Consider the following 15580-nt stretch of genomic DNA (forward strand, 5'->3'; position numbering starts at 1 on the left):
AACTGAGACTCAGCGAGGTGACCCGTCTGACATGTCCCATAGCTATTAGTGGCCAAGTCAGGATGCACAATGAGATCACCAGGCTGCAAAGCCCACGCCCCTCTTTCTGGTCCACGTGCATCGGCAGCTATCTCTTTGCTGCTGCTGCCGCACAGTCTTGCTGCCTCCTGATGGGGCTTCTTCTGGGTCTTTGGATTAGTTTGGTAAAAGAGATCAGCACTGCAGGCTAAGTGTCCCCCTCCATTTTTCTGACCAGGGGGAGAGGGGGTGGAAATGCTGTTCTAATAACATCATGCTAAATTTTGTGAGCAAGGGGAGTGGGGTGGACAGTAGGAAGGGACAGGGTCTTTCTGGCAAACAGGTTGGGCTGGCAGCCACGTTTGGCCCAAATGCCACAGGTTTCTGAGAACCTGTGTCCCAAAGCCACTTTATTATTCCCACTGAGTGCCTGCAATATTTCAAACTTCTAAGAAAAATGTATACCAATAAAATCATATTTTGTATATGTTATAGATTGAGGACTTATGTAATATTTACTTATGTTAAAAAAAAGATATCTGATGCTCTTCTTTTTCCTTCCAGTTTTATTTGGGTGGTTTCCAAATGTCTCAATACAGCACTGTATGAGTGTAAGGGGTACAGCCTAATGATGTGACTTACATACATCATGAAATGATGATCACACTAAGTTAGAGACCATCCATCATCTCATAGAGACACGAAATTAAAGAAAAAGAAAAGTATATTTATTTCCTTTTGATGAGAACTCAGCATTTACTCTCTTAACAACCTTCATCTGTAACATCCAGCAGCATTAATTGTATTCATCACGTTGAACACTCCATTCTTAGTACTTATTTATCTTATAACTGGAAGTTTGTACCTTCTGACTGCCTTCAACCAATTCCATCCCCCCACTCCCACCTCTGGTAACCACAAATCTGATCTCTTTTCCTGTGGGTTTGTTTGGGTTTGAAATATAATCGACCTACAACACTATGTTAGTTCATGGTACACAACACAGTGATTTGACATTTCTGTACATTACAAAATGACCCCTATGATAAGTTTACATACTATGTGTCACCATAAGCCATTCCGTTATTATCAACTATATTTCCCACACCGTACACTTCATACTCATTGACTCATTTATTTTGTAACTGGAAGTTTGTACCTCTTAATCCCCTCACCTATTTCTCTCATCTCCCCATCTCCCACCCCTCTGGCAACCACCTATTTGCTCTCTGTATCTATGATCCTGTTTCTGTTTTATGTTTGTTCTTTAGAGCAATTTGGCCACAGGATGCTGGAAATGCTCACACCCAATGACCCAGGAATTCCTCTTCTAGACATATTGACCAAAAGACTCTCTCACATCTGCACCAGGAATCACGTACAGAGGTATTCACTACAGCAGCAGTTGTAAAGTGGACATTTGGAAACCACCCAAATATCTATAAATGCGAATGGATAAACAAGGTTGTGGTGTCTTCATAGAACAGGATACGCTTAACAGCCATCAAAGTGAACCAAGACGAGTAAATCTCATATGAGATTGTTGAGTAAAAATGGGAGTTGCTCAAAGACAAATATCATGTGATATCACTTATATGTGGAATCTTAAAAAAGGTACAAATGAAGTTACTCACAAAACAGAAACAGACTCACAGACATAGGAAACAAACATGGTTATCAAAGGGGAAAGGGGAGGGAGGAATAAATTAGGAATTTGGGATTAACAGATACACAGGACTATATATAAAATAGATAAACAACAAGGACCTACTGTATAGCACAGGGAACTATATTCAATATTTTGTAATACCCTATAATGGGAAAGAACCTGAAAAAGAACATATATATTCAGATATGTATATATATATATCTAACTGAATCACTTTGCTGTATACCTGAAACACTGTAAATCAACTACACTTCAATTAAAAAAAATAAAAAGTAAAAATAATTTTTTTAATTTTCTAAAAAATTTAAAAAAGGAAGTTGTCAAATAATATCTATAAACACGGTGTCAAAATTTAAAACCGTAAACTGCATAGATTTTTGTAGGTACAGCCTGTATTTGTTTTATTCCTCCAAAAAACAAGCACAAATTGGCCTAATGCTGAGATTTTGACAAGTCATAAGGTTAATATTCTACTCCTGTCTTTGTAATATTTCATGATAATGCTGTAAGAGATAAAAGAAAGTGTTTCTTAAAATTACAAAAAACAAACAAACCACAAGAGTCCTATTCCTTTGAGTTCATTAGTTCCTGAGTCTCTTAAATGTTTTTCGGCGGTTATTCTGTTCTGACCAGGGACCATGCAAGGTGTTGAGCGCACGCGCAGCAGGCCTTATCTCATTTCATCCACAGGTCGGCTCCTCCGGGCTCTGTGTTTCCAGAGTACACTTTCCCCTGATCCTGCATGCATCCATCCCTCCTGCCGCTGTTCCTTCTCTCCTATTCAACAGCTGAATGTCTGCGAAGACAGATGATGCCTTTGTGTTTGAGCAACAGAAAACTGGGACTGTTGGGCTCATAAAAAGATAATTAAGTCTTTAACCATTATTGAATGTGGCGGGGGGAAAAAAACACAGAGCACTTACCCAGCCTTCACAGAGGCCACGCTGGGAGAATGAACAATTCTAGGAAACCTTAGGCCAGACAGGGATGGATTTAGACATCGTTACTTCTCCGGGCTTCTATCAGGATAGAACATTTTTCAATCTTGCATTTTTACATCACTACATTACCACATTTTCCAAAGGGAAAGTGTCTCTCATGAGGGGCCCTTTTCACATGACTAACACAAAATGTAGGACTCTTGGACTGAAATTCAAGACCTGAGTTATTGCACCCTTTAATCCTTTTGCTCCAAAAGGCCGGAGCCACACTCAACACTTGTTGCCCGTATACACCCTACGCTACTGCCCTTTCTCATGTCATTCCTTCGGGCTTAGATTCCTTCCTGCTCTTCTCTGCCCAGCTGCCTCCTACACCTCAGGCTGTGCAAGCAGGAGCAGCTCAAATCTCGCTTGCTTTTCAAAACCTTCCCCACTAGAAGTAATACTAAACTCTGCTTGCATTCTGCCTCTACTTCTCTCGTGAATCAAAACAGATTTTGCCATGTATTATTGGGATTCATTTTACTTTTTTTTTTTTTTTTTTTTTTTTTTTTTTTTTTGCTGTACACGGGCCTCTCACTGTTGTGGCCTCTCCTGTTGCGGAGCACAGGCCCCGGACACGCAGGCTCAGCGGCCATGGCTCACGGGCCCAGCAGCTCCGCGGCATGTGGGATCTTCCCGGACTGGGGCACGAACCTGCGACCCCTGCATCGGCAGGCGGACTCTCAACCACTGCGCCACCAGGGAAGCCCCATTTTACATTTTTTATCTTTCCGGTCATACTAAAAAAAACAGGGAGGTGGTGTCTTAGTCATTTTGCAATCATTCATATTATCTAAAACAGAGCACATATTACATGTTTAATACATATTTTTTAAATGAATAAATATTTCAATCTTTATTTCAGGCTATTTCATTTTCATTTTAGCAATTGGGATATGTTGACAAATTTGCTATGTAGGGGGAGTCAAGATAAACTTTTTGCTTTCTGGTGACCTAAATAGACCTCATTATAGAAATCAAAGGACAGAGATGATGGAATTGTTAACATATTCTCTTGACCAGTAGTTCTGGACCCTGGCTGCATTTATAACCACTTGGGGAGCTTTGAAAAACTACCAATATCCAGACCTCTTTGAAGCAGTTAATCTGGGATAAGGCCTGGATATCTGGAATCCAAGTTCCCTTCCCTTCCGCACCTCCCCCCCCCACCCCCCCACCCCCCCACCCCCGCACCGGAATTCTAATGTGCAGACAGGGCTGGGGACCAGTGCTCTGTAGAGCGGGGCTGAGGTTTGGGGGCACCAGCTTTGAAAGGAAGCTTGAACAATGTAATAAGCAAAAGGAATGTCAACCCTATTTGCATCAAAGACCACAAACTGCTTAAGCACCACCTTCCCAGCAGTTTTTATTCAAACGATGGATGAGCTCATTTGAAGCACATCTTATCTATTTGTTAAAGCACTTGCAGGATTCTCTTAAATGCATAGGCAACTTTCACTTCTCCTTGTCCTGTCAGCAGTTACTGCCTGAATTTGAAAGTCATAAAACTCCTTTCCTTAAATAAATTTTTTTAAAGTTCTATAAACTATGTATCTCCTAAAAGAATATGAGGGCTGGACCATGTAGCTATAAGCAAATATGGACACAAAATCATGTCCAGTGAAAAGAGTGGAATATAAAATAGTACTAGATGCAACTGTATGCAAAGTAATGCAACTATTGGGTACTTTCATGGAATTTTTTCATTCATCAGGTACAACATACGATGAAGATTCCAAATTATTTTAAAAGTGTTCTATAACTCAGACATTTTCTAGAAGGTCAATTTAACACTAATTAGGGCATGTATTCATCAGCATTTTTGACGTTTTCCAGGCAAAAGCTACCCTGCGATTCTGTCTCAAATGAGTTTCTTTCTCAGTGGCTCTATTTTGGTGGTCTCCTGACTTGGGGTCTTTAGAGGGTTTTAGTTAGGTGATTGCTTTTTTAATCTTTCCCTTGAAAGCACCCCTTCTCCCTTTAGTGACATCACATACTTGGACAACTCTGGAACTACAGTCTTGCTCATCTTTTAATTCCTTGCAAACTGAGCACTTTTGTCAACCCACCATGGTGAAATGACACGCACTTTGCCTTAAAAGTAAGTCCTTTAACCTTGAAAAAATTTTATTTCCCTTTTGTCTTCCAAGGAAATGAGGTCACAACCTACATTCTTTACTTCACAGAACATGTGTTTTTTGAAAAGCAGGCAACAATCTGCTTGCATATTAAAACCGAAACCTAAAATTATGTCATTGGTAAGGGAATACGTTTTTTCTAAATAAAATTACTGCCCTTAATTAACACGAATAAATGTTATTTTTATTTTTATCTTTAACCTAAGCTATAATTCATTTTAATTCGAGTGGAAAACATCAATGTTCCAAGTTGATCTTCTTAACATGAGACCTCTTCAAAAATGTCGGACAGGGCTTCCCTGGTGGCGCAGTGGTTGAGAGTCCGCCTGCCGATGCAGGGGACACGGGTTCGTGCCCCGATCCGGGAAGATCCCACATGCCGCGGAGCGGCTGTGCCCGTGAGCCATGGCCGCTGAGCCTGCGCGTCCGGAGCCTGTGTTCCGCAACGGGAGAGGCCACAACAGTGAGAGGCCCGCATACCTCAAAACAAACCAATAAACAAAAAATAATACTGGACGCTTGCTGAGATGAAGAATGGAATCTGGAAGAAAATTAAGTAGGATCCTTATACCTCATACTTGAGAACAAAATGAATCCCACGTATATCAAAGATTCAAGCATTAAAAAAGAAACCACAAAATACTTGAAGAAAACATGGGAAGATTTGTTACAATCTGGAAGCAGGAAAAGGACTTTCTAAAGAAAGTATAAAACAACCTAGAAGTCATAGAGTGTAGGTAGATAAATTTGACTACAACAAAATGGAACATGTCTAAGGGAAAACAAGATCTCCATAATCAAAAATCAAGACAATAACAAACTGGAAAACAATATTTGGATTTCATATTACCAAAAAAACCCTTATTTAATACAAAAAATCTTTACAAAGAAGTCTAACAGTTCAAGAGAAAAGTGGGCAAAGGATATTATCACAGTTTGCAATAAAAGGAATACGTGAGTGTCAGAGAGCAGGCACGCTCGCTCATAATGGTAGGAGTGTACACTGCTGGTGAGAATGTGAAATGGTATAGCCACAATAGAAACAGTACGGTGGTTCCTCAAAAAATTAAGAATAGAATTTCCATATGGTCCAGCAATCGCACTTCTGGGTGTATATCTAAAAGAACAGAAAGTAGGTTCTCAAAGAGATACTTGTACACCCATATTTATAGCAGCATTGTTCACAATAGCCAAGAGGTGGAGGCCACTCTCGTGTGCATTGGTAGATAATTGGGTAAACAAAATATGCTCTATACACAAGATGGAATACTATTCGGCCTTAAAAAGGAAGTAAATTCTGACCCATGTTACAACGTGGGTGAAGCCTGAGGACATTACCCTAAGTGAAATATGCCAGTCACAAGAGAGGCAAACACTGCATAATTCCACATAGATGAGGTCTCTAGGAGAGTCAAATTCATAGAAACGGAAGGTAGAACAGCAGCTGTTAAGAGGTGGGGGGGAGGAATGGAGAGTTTCCGATTAATGGGCACAGAGTTTCAGGGTTTTTTTTTTTCTTTATTTAAAAATATTTTATTTCACATTAGAGTATAGTTGATTTACAATGTTGTGTTAGTTTCAGGTGTACAGCAAAGAGATTCACTTATACATATATAGATACACATAGCTATTGTTTTTCAGATTCTTTTCCCATTCAGGTTATTTGAGAATATTGAGTAGAGTTCCCTGTGCTATACAGTAGGTCCTTGTTGATTATCTATTTTATATATAGTAGTGTGTATATGTTAATCCCAAACTCCTAATGGGCACAGAGTTTCCATTTTGCAAGATGAAGAAGTTCTGGAGATTGGGTGCACAACAATGTGAATATACTTAACACTACTGATCTGTACACTTAGAAATGGTTAAGATAATTAAGGTTTTATTTTACCACGGTAAAAAATGTTGTAAAGATATTTAAAAAGAGTAGGAGTGTAAATTGACACAACTTCTGTTATGAAAATTTAGCAAATATCTCTTTATAAATATATAATACTGACAAAATTTTATATTCACATACCTTTGACTTAATAATTCCACTTATAGAAACTGAAACTACTAATACACCTGCACATGTGTAAAATTAGGTACCTAAGAGGATATTCACTGCAACTTTAACACAGCAAAGAGACTGGAACACTTAAGTCATCTGTGAGACCTTTAAATAATACATTGAAAGAATGTCTTTAAATAACGTATCTTTGAAAACATTCCATAATAATTTATATAAACTGGTACATCCGTAGAATGTTAAAAGGGAAAAAAGGGGAGTAGCTCTCTATGAAGTTTTATGGAATGATCCCAATTACATTGTTAAAAGGAAAAAAAAGCAAGGTACAAGTATGTGTTTACGGAATGCTACATATGTGGCGGAAAATGAAGATACAGTTATATATCTGTGTATGCACATCTCCATCAAGATACACAAGAAACTGATAACTTAGTGCCTGGAGTACAGACTGAGAGGAAAATATACTTTGCAGGATGTATTTTTGTGTACTTTAATTTTGTATCATGTGTTTTGAATTTGTATCATAAGATATTGGGCCTCAAATATCCGAGTCCTAAGAACAATTTTGCTGTCGAAATTCATTGCCTTTACCTGCTTCCTTCCCTCCCAACTCCCTGCCTGTCTTTGAGCCTCACCCCTCACAGACACAACCTTGTCTCACCAAGTCCCAGCAGTTTGCGCATCCATTTGTTTCTTCCACAGAAAAAGGGTAAACCCTTAAATATTCCATTTTTAAGAGTTTCACAAGAAACTGTAGTAAATATTTTCATTGCTTTCCTATTACTTTGGATGCAGGATCAATATTTCTTTGAATGCAACACAATACCAGAAGGGACCATGAAGGAGTGAGGCTTTATATATGGGTTCTACGTGCATAAATATTACCTTCTCTGACACACTCATAACATTAGGAAAGGGGATTGGTAATAGCCAGCCAATTTGTCATCAACTCAAATTCTTTCCTGTTAAATAATCAGTTAACATACTAATTTAAATTTTTAAAATAATGAGACAAGATATAGAAGATTAAGTATAAGGTCCAAAATTATAAAGATAACCAAAAGAATGAAAATAATAATATAAATATCAAACACTTGGACTTCCCTGGTAGTCCAGTGGTTAAGACTCTGTGCTTCCAACCCAGGGGGTGTGGGTTCAATCCCTGGTCAGGGAACTAAGATACCGCATGCCTCGTGGCGCAGCCAAAAAATTAAAGAAAAAAAAAAATCAAACACTTGGAGGAAGGAATTAGTAAAAATGAGGTGAATTCTCAATTTTCACAGAGGAGAGTCAATAATATTGACTAGTCTAGTATAATAATAAAGTCAATAATATTGAATAGTCTAAGGTAACAAATCAAGAAAAAGCTGCGCAGGCAGATTATCTACACTGCAGTTATGGAGACAACTAGGAATGGAACTGAAGGCTGAAATTGGTGCTAAGAAGTGAATCGAGAAACTGTTGCTTTCTATTATAAGCCCTTCTTTATTAGTTGATGTATTATATGCATATTTTTATAAATTTTTGAAACAATTTTTTACTGAAAAAAGTCTATTATAAGCCTACAACTTATAAGGATATATAAGCCTACAACAAGCATAAGGATACCCCCGAAATAGATAAATAAATAAAATTAATTTAAAAAATTTAAATTTGAGACATGGACTCTATCCTCAAGGAGCTCATGTTCTCATAGGGACAACAGTATTTGAATACATGGGAACACACACACATGTGTATACATGTACATATATATACACACGTGTGTGTGATCATACCTAAGAACTGAAATAGACATTGTTTAGGGGCAGAGGAGACCCAGAGTTGGGGAGTAGTCAAGGGAGACTTCACTGAACAAGTGAAGGATGGCTGTTCTAGGCAGAGAGGACTTGAGGTTTGGTGGAGCAGGATACACCATGAGTCACTGAGGTACCTGAGTGGGAAAAGTGAGGTTGGTCTAACAGTGTGGAGATGATACTACCACTGAGAGAAGAGAGCCCAGGGTGCCAGGTAGAAGTAGGTGTGAGGTGATGATGATCTGCTCTAAGGGAGGAGGGAGGGAAACGGAGTCCTCCCCTTTACCCCGTGACTCTGACAGTCTGTAGACCCCAGATGGCAGCTCGGGATTTTGTATTTTTATAGAGCTAAATGTAAGGGGTTCTGATGCCAGCAAAGGTGATATTCCCCACCCTTCCTACAGACAGATGCCTCAGTGTCACATAAAGAATACTAGCAGAGTCAGTGGGCACAGGTTCAAACCCCAGCTCCTCCACTTACTAGTATCACAAGTGTTACTTAATCTCTCTAAGTTACAGTTTACTCATTTACAAGATGGTGGCAATAATGACTTTCTCATAGGAAGGGTGGTTTCCATGGGAAAATGTGAACAAAGCCCCTCCTACCTGCACGCCACACACTGGAGGTTCCTTTCTCTGGCGCCTAGCAACCACTCCCGGGTCTGCTCTCAGTTCTAATGTTTCACTGGATCTGACTCCACCCCTAACTCCAGGGCAGCCATGTGACCCAGGCCTTAGCCAATCAGCACATTCCATTCTCCTTGGCTGCCTGCGATTGGCTCAAGGGTGAGCATGTGACCCAATTCAGTTCAAGGAAAATTTAGGCCCAGGATTTTTTCATTGTTCAGCTGTTGGAGGAAAGTAAGCTATTTACCCACAGACAACAATCTAGATTGATACTGGCCTGGAGGTAGAGGCGACTATTGTGCCAACATGTGGAGTTCAAGAATGAAGTAATCATGAAGGAGAAGAGAATGGAGAGATGGAAAGATCCATATTTATTACTGAGGCGCTGGATACACTTATTCCTGTAGCCAGGCTGTCCCTGACTTTTCTAGGGGGGAGCCTACACATTTCTTTTCTTCAGCCATTTTGGGTTGGTTTTTCTGGCACTTGTAACCCAACGTGCCCTGTTAAATATTCTTTCCATCTCCCGCCTCTCAGTAACTATACAAGTTCCCAAATTTAAGTACTTCCGTGCAAAGGAAAAGGAGTTTTTCTCTTTGTCTTCCCTCTTCCCAGCAATAGAGCAACACACCAGAAACAGCTTGCCAAGTGGCTCGGACTTCCCTTCCCAAACAAGCACCTCTAGGTCCCATTGGAAGCAAATCCATCTAGCGTCAAAAGCAACCACCTGCTTCTCTCTTCATCATTCTTTTCTCATCAAGTTTCTCTACTACACCCACCCCCTCCGCCCCCGCTCCGGTTTCCCAGTCAATGAAGGTCCCCATATGGACACGCTGATTCTTTCCGCATCCATCTTTCCCAGTCTTTTTATCCCGCAGTCTATGGCCTCAGTAGCTACTGCCATACGTTTCCTCTCCTCCTCCATATTTCAGGGCCGGAAAACGCTTGGTAAACATTTGCTCCCAACACCTACCAGTGGATCTTCTTTTATTAAGGAGGGAGCCTTGTGTGGTGGCGAGAAGGTTTCAGTCAACCTTGAATTTATAAATAGCTAACACTCCAATTGGTTGTGAGCCTGGCAGAACGGGTAACATATGCATGCCCCCCATTTGAGTGGGCCCAGCTTATGTTATGTTGAGCAATTTTTTTCTAGAAACGAATAAAAATTAAATTATGACAAAATGCCTTCATTCCCTGTTATTCATCTCAGATGTTAGTTTTTAATCATGCACTCCATAACTTTAATCAGAATCCTCATCGTTTGAAGACTGATAGCGATTCTCTCTCCATAGAAGGGAGCCGCAAAATATACAGGTGTGCCCTGTAATTTGTTACAATGTAATAAAATTGTGGTTTGGGTTTACTTTTCCCCTAAAACCCTGAACTAAAAACAAAATGACCAGACACAAAGCAAAATGAATCCTCAAAACTGAGAACATTTTTACCAAATTTATTTTCTCCTTACTTTCCTTAAAAATATCATAAATCCTTTGGAAAATCCCACCAACCTTGCTGTAATTCCTGGTAATTAGGAACAGAAAGAGGCTGAACAAATTAAGATTCCCCATCCACCTCACCTTATCTGTCCGAATTAATCGCCTCTCATGCAAAAAACAAAAACAAAAATCATAACTCCTAGGGAAAGCCAAATTGACCAGCCTTGGTTTTTTCCTCTTCTCTCAGGAAGAAATGGCATCAGAGAAGCAAAGACAGAAAGAGAAAGTGAGAGTTGTGGCCACAGGCCTGGATAATCTACTCAGTTTCCAAACTGAAACATTGGTTCCCGGACAGGTGACCTGGCTGATCTGAGTAGCTGATTAGCCCAAAGAAGAACATGCACACAGACCTTGAGAGAAGATGCAAGCAAGCCACAAAGGTTCTGTGACAATAGGGGGAAAATTCACCATCAAGGCGAGAAAGTCTCCCTTTAAAAAAAAAAAGCATTTACTCTGTCTCATAATCACAGAGTGCGTGTTTCACTACCTGAAAGCTAGTTATTCCTATAGTCACGAAATACTAACTGCCTGGGGTCACTCAGCTCCTTAGTGACCGCACTGAGGCAAGAGTTGGCCTCCTGACCTCATGCGTGGATGGTCCCCCATGATCTGCTCTTCCTATAAAATTGTTGCAGCGTTTCCAGAGATTGTCTTGAGTGGTGTGCTCTGACCATTCAAATATTTCTCTTTCACAGGAGCCCTCAAAGTGGATTAGAATGAAAAAATGGAGGAGAATGAATCTCCCAGAGAGAGCACTGGCTCAGGAGTCATTGGACCCAGTTCAGTGGTGGTTCTACAAGGCTGGCTGAGAATCACCTTCTCCTTCTCTGCTTTGCTCAGCTTTAAAATTAGGATTCTGCCATCATTAAAAAAAAAATCTACAAAAAATAAATGCTAGAGAGGGTGTAGAGAAAAGGGAACCCTCTAGCACTGTTAGTGGGAATGTAAATTGATATAGCCACTATGGAGAACAGTATGGAGTTTCCTTAAAAAACTAAAAATAGAATTACCATATGACCCTGCAATCCCACTACTGGGCATATATCCAGAGAAAACCATAATTCAAAAAGACACATGCACCCCAATGTTCATTGCAGCACCATTTACGATAGCCAGGTCATGGAAGCAACCTAAATGCTCATCGACAGACAAATGGATAAAGAAGATGTGGTATACATATACAATGGAATATTACTCAGCCATAAAAAGGAACAAAATTGAATCATTTGTAGATACATGGATGGACCTAGAGACTGTCATACAGAGTGAAGTAAGTCAGAAAGCAACAAACAAATATCATATATTAATGCATATATGTGGAATCTAGAAAAATGGTATAGATGATCTTATTTGCAAAACAGAAATAGAGACACAGATGTAGAGAACAAATGTCTGGACACCAAAGGGGGAAAAGGGGAGGTGGGATGAATTGGGAGATTGGGATTGACATATATACATTACTTTATATAAAATAGATAACTAATGAGAAGCTACTGGATAGCTCAGGGAGCTCTACTCACTGATCTTTGGTGACCTAAATGGGAAGGAAATCCAAAAAAGAGGGGATATATGTATATATATAGCTGATTCACTTTGCTGTACAGTAGAAACTAACACAGCGTTGTAAAGCAACTATACTCCAACAAAAATTAATTTAAAAATAAATAAATAAAATTAGGATTCTACTTTCTCTAGCTCACGAGAATGGCCTATGGGCAAAGAACACAAACTTACAAAACAGTCCCAAACTTACAAAACATTCCCAATGCTCTTCTTTGACCATTTTGAAATTTGTTATTAAATTTAACAGCCTGAGATGCAAAGCAAAGGGCAGTCTTTATATGCAAGAATATAAAAATAAAGTTCAAATATAGGCTCATAGTATAACTACTTATGAAAACAATACAATTGTAGTTCCATATTTTTGGTTCATATATTTTCATATATTTTAATGCTAAAACCAACCAATGTCCAAGAAGATGATATATTTTCTATTTATTTCTTTTATTTATTCTGTTTCTTCTTTTCTCGTTGCTACCCATTTGCTCAACTAACACTCCTATCTCAGCAGTTTCAGCATAGATGCAAGATTTGTGAAATTGAAATATAGTCAAGAGTTACAACCATTCTTCAATGTTCTTATAACCAAGTAATGAAACAGATCTTCCAACAAGTAGCCTTAAAAATTGTCACATATTTTTTTAAAAAGTCAGATATACGGGGATGCAATTTGTGAATGGGCTAGGTTATAAACATTAATGACGTTCAGTCTTTGGCCATAAGAAAAATGTTAAGAAATTAAGATATTGAATCTAAACTACTTCAAACCCATTTGAGAAAGAAACAGGCTATATATAAATGCACAGAATATATATAATATATCAAAACCGATTCCCTTCTAGACTTCCCCATTTCTGCCAGTTTTTTATTTAAATCTGTTCCTGACTCTGCCCCCTGCCCACCCTGCCCCAGATCCCACCACCACCTCGACTTCTGTCCCCCTCTCTTCTTCACGTCCAGACAGGCGTGCGGCATTGCCTAATTGTATGGATTCTAGAGTCAAACTGCATGAATTCAGACTCCAGCTCTGCCTTGCACGGTGTGACCTTGGTCAAGTTATATAACCTTTCCAAGTCTCCACTGCCTAATCTATCAAGTGCAAATAATAACAGTATCCACTAATGGGGTCATGGTAAACAAATGTAAAGTGTGGATCACAGTCCTTGATACAGAGAAAAGATCCAATAAGTTCTAAGTATTGTGGTGGCGGTAGTGACGGTCCATGCTTAGACTCCTCCCTGGCATTTATCTCTGCAGCCTCTGCCCGCTTCAATCCCTATGGGGCCTTTTTGCCAGACCGTCTCCCTTACAAGATCCATGTTTCTTAGCCCATTGAGCCGATGGCAGCAGGAACAAGAGAGGTCCCACATGGACTGTCTTTGAGCCATCTCATCTCCCAGGAGACACAGGCAATGAATCACAGAGGACCTCGAACTGGCAGAGGACACTGGGCAATGGCTGTCAGTGCAGAGCTGAGTAGCGAGGGCAGCTGGGCCCCCGCCTACACCCCAGCCCCCCTCTGCCCCGTCCTCCCCCAGCCCTGTCTCGTGTGCCTCTAATCTGGCTTCCGAACATTCAGCCCAGCCTGTCACACCACATTATTGACTCCTTTTTTCTTTTAATATTTTGGCCAGACCACGCATCAGGCAGGATCTTAGTTCCTTGACAGGGATTGAACCCTCGCCCCCTGCAGTGGAAGCACGGAGTCTTAACCACTGGACCACCGGGGAAGCCCCTTGACTTCTTCTTCTTAGAGAAGAGCCTGTAAATAATCATCTTTGAATTGAATTAGAATAGGAGGCTCTCGAATCAGAACTTGAAACCCAGTGTCTAGTACGGCCCCTTCTGGAGCACAGTTTGTTCTAACTGATATTCGAGGCTCCTAAAATAAGCCATTCTCCCCAAAGACAAGGTCTTTTTAAAAGGTGGAAAGAGCCACAATACATGCTAGAGAAGATCTCTCATGGCTCTCCTTTTTTTGAAAATGAGGAGATTCCGGCCTCAATAAGGTCATGATTCTCTTGAGGTCACGGTGGTTAGGCCCCTCCCAGGAAAGTCCATCTTGATTTTCTCTCACACACAGGCATGCATGTCAGTCAATGCCCAGCAAGTGACTGTCTTGTATAAAAATTCTCATTACTTTTATCGAGTAGTAATAACATAATAAGGATCTGTCTCTATCTTTTAGTCCTCTCTTCCATTTTGGGTGTGTTTTATTGTAGTTGTTTGTTTTGTTTTGCTTTTTAAATAGACTTACAGGGTCTAGTAGATACTCCAAGTATATCAGTAAGTTATGCTTACCAGTTTGTAGCATTTGTCTTTTACTGCTACTTTTTCATTCTTAAAGTTATAACAATTATTTTGCCTGGTAAACATATATATTAAAATATTTTTGAAATAAGCTGCATATATTTTTGATATAGGAAGATATTCATGCTATAATCTTGAGTGAGAAGAGTGTACAAAATAATAGATATTGGGCTTCCCTGGTGGCACAGTGGTTAAGAATCCGCCTGCCAAAGCAGGGGACATGGGCTGGAGCCCTGGTCTGGGAAGATCCCACCTGCCGCAGAGCAACTAAGCCCATCCACCACAACTACTGAGCCGGCGCTCTAGAGCTCACGAGCCACAACTACTGAGCCTGCGTGCCACAACTACTGAAGCCCACGTGCCTAGAGCCCAGCTAGAGAAAGCCCATGCGCAGCAACGAAGACCCAAGGCAGCCAAAAATAAATAAATAGATAGATAAATAAATAAAAAAAAATAATAGATATTGTTTGATTTCCTATTCATTCCTTTTTGCACATTATAAAATCTGGAAGATTGGTCGTTAGAATACCAACAGTAGTTATCTCTAGGAAGGTAAGATTACAAGGTTTTTTTCCCCCTTATTTCTAATAAATTTATGCATGTTGTTCAGTTACTAATATAATTGAATACATTTATATTTTAAATAAGCACAAAAAGAATGTTCCCAAAGCATGTTTCATACCACTTCTCTCTCGTTAATTTCCTGTTAATGTCCTTTCCAGTTGGAAGGATGAGTCTTGCCCACTGCACAGAAGACCTCTGGCAGCCCGCTGATGTCATCTGGGATAAAACCCTGCCCCTGAGAACAGATTCTTCTTTTCCAGTCCCTCAGAATGAAGCGTGGTAATGTATCTGTCTGCCTTAATCACTTCATGCCTCTGCCTGTAGGCTGTTACCTGCAACTCTTCTCTCTGAAGAAGAAAAAGATTTTCTGACTCTAACTGGCCATGATTACTCACTCACCCTGCAAGG

The sequence above is a fragment of the Tursiops truncatus genome, chromosome 13 (genome assembly GCF_011762595.2).
Source record: "Tursiops truncatus isolate mTurTru1 chromosome 13, mTurTru1.mat.Y, whole genome shotgun sequence".
NCBI lineage: Eukaryota > Metazoa > Chordata > Mammalia > Artiodactyla > Delphinidae > Tursiops > Tursiops truncatus.